Here is a 2,409-nt window from a genome sequence, read left to right as displayed (position 1 = left end):
CCTTTCACATGCTCATAGTAAGTGTAGCACACATAATATGCCAACTCAGCAAAAAGTGTCAAAATGACATGATAGGATCCTACTTAAAGTATGTAAAATAAACATCATCTAGTTGTGGCGTCTATGTGAAACTTGGTGCCAACTTTAGTTGGCTACCGATGGGTTTGGTTATATATATATATATATATATATATATATATATATATATATATATATATATATAGATATAGATATGTATATTGATATATATATATATATACATATAGATATACATATGCATGTATGTATGTAAATGTATCTAGGCCACATACATAAGAAGATTGCTAAACTTATTGGATTTTTCCCAATGTACCTCAACTTAGCCATTTTCCTATTGAATCCTTGAACCACCACTAATTTGTTCCTTTTAAATATTTTTGGCTAATTTTGAGCCAAACATGATTACACGTATTTTTAGCGTGTGCAGACGCTTTAAAGATGCTAATGTGGATCCTGAACCACCCACCTACGGTCATCTTCCCCTTTTAACCCTAATTTCTCCCATTCTTCTCTTATTTCTCCTATTTTGTTTTTCTTCATCATTATTTCTCCTCTTTAGCTCATTAAAGTATATCTCTTTTCATTGATCTATTCTTAATCATCAAGTTCCAATGTCGAAGTTTTCTTCTTTATCAATTTTTTCTTGTTAAACTGCAAATGTGTTATGTCAATGTGGGGACGTTGTGGAAGTGAAGACCTCATGGGTTGCAATCAAACCTTGGAGGTAGGTTCCTTTGTTGCAAATCTTCAAAGGTAATTCAAATTCATTTTTATTGTCCCATCATTCAATCATCACCTTATTTGGAATTCATTTTTCTTTAATTTGTAGGCACGAGGTGGATGTTGATATTTCTGATGGTATGATGATGAAATACCCGCTCAATCTAGGAGGGTGATATGGGGTTTGTTGAAATGAGTCAAAACATATGAACTGGACAGCAATCATTGAATAAAAGTATGGATGATATGCATTGTCGTAAGGGTGACATTGGCTACTTGGATTTATGTAACAAAATTATCTTAGTTGGTTCATTTGTGTTCTACTAGATTCCTTCATAAAAGTATGTATGGTAGATTGTACTGTTCTTTATGAGGGAAAATTTGATCGGATTTTCTATTCTAAACGCCTTGTGTATTTCTTTTAATGATTTTATTGAAGGAATGAAGACAATGTGTGTGTTAAAAGCAGAAAAAAATGATCATTCATGCCATTAATTTGCTTTAGTGAGCTCCAATCAACCATACCAATCCATGACAAATGATTAAAAGCGGTATCACAAAAAAAATATAATGTACTTAAAAGATACCAAAAGATATTTCAAAGAACTCAATACAAGTTTTTGTTGGATTAACAACCAAAAAATGACTTTTCTCAAGAAATTCGGCATTCCTTGGTGCACTAGATGTTCCACGTTTGTTTTCCTTGGTTGACTGACTTGTTGAAACTGTGAACCTGTGACACAATATACACCATTCTACTTGAATCCTCAAGGTTTATACCCAATATTAATATTTGTTGGAGTTGCATCTTTATAAACACCCGGAGTGATAACTCCTTATCCTGAAGTACCAGGCTGCATAGAAATGTCTTAAAATGAGACTTTGTATAGTAGAGAAAGAAATGAAAAAAATTGTGTATACATTTATATTAAAGGTTTTACTACCACGGGCATTTATATAGATGTCAAATCCTACAGTCTTGGTCCTCTTTTATCTTCCAGTTGACATCGAATCTTCCACAACCCTTGGTTGATCAGGTTGCTAACTTGATACACCTCCAATGCCTCAACCAGTGCCTTTTCTAGTTCCTCTACCAAAGCCTCTCCCAGTACCTCTACTTTTAGAAGGTTGTTGTTCTCTTGTATGAGCTGAAGAATCAAAACACATAGAACTGCCTTGATGATTGAATACTGGTGGCTGACTTGAGCTTGATGGTCTACAAAAAATTGGTGGTTGTCTTGAGCTTGATTGTTTGATAAACACTGGTGGCTGGCTTGAGCTTGATGCTTGGGTAAACACTGGTGGCTGGCTTGAGCTTTGTTTCCTCCTTGGGTAGCCTCAAGGTTGTCCCATCCCAACCTATCAATACAATAATAATAATTGATTATTGTATATAATTGAAGCTTGTTGTAGATGTATCAGAAGAGAAAAATAACTTGCCATAGTTGGACAAGCTTTTTTGTTGTGGCCTACTTGATGAGACAAGGAGCAGATCATTTTTACTCCTCTTTTGGTGGCCTACCAGGTATGACTTTTGGTTCAGGAGGTAAATCAGAACACTACTAGTGTGAGGCCACATATTCATGCTTGGTATTTGCGGTAGAAAGTAGTTATAAGACTTCAAGAAAGTCTCTTTCCTATAACAATATA

The 2,409-nt window shown here is 34.6% G+C and overlaps 1 pseudogene; it reads right to left on the bottom strand.

Moving 5' to 3' along the window:
* Positions 1 to 1,526: 1,526 nt before the first annotated feature.
* Positions 1,527 to 2,112, bottom strand: LOC114074862 (annotated as a pseudogene).
* Positions 2,113 to 2,409: the final 297 nt, after the last annotated feature.

This window comes from Solanum pennellii, chromosome 11 (genome assembly GCF_001406875.1).
Source record: "Solanum pennellii chromosome 11, SPENNV200".
Taxonomy (NCBI): Eukaryota; Viridiplantae; Streptophyta; class Magnoliopsida; order Solanales; family Solanaceae; genus Solanum; species Solanum pennellii.
This window is presented reverse-complemented; position numbering and strand designations above follow the sequence as displayed.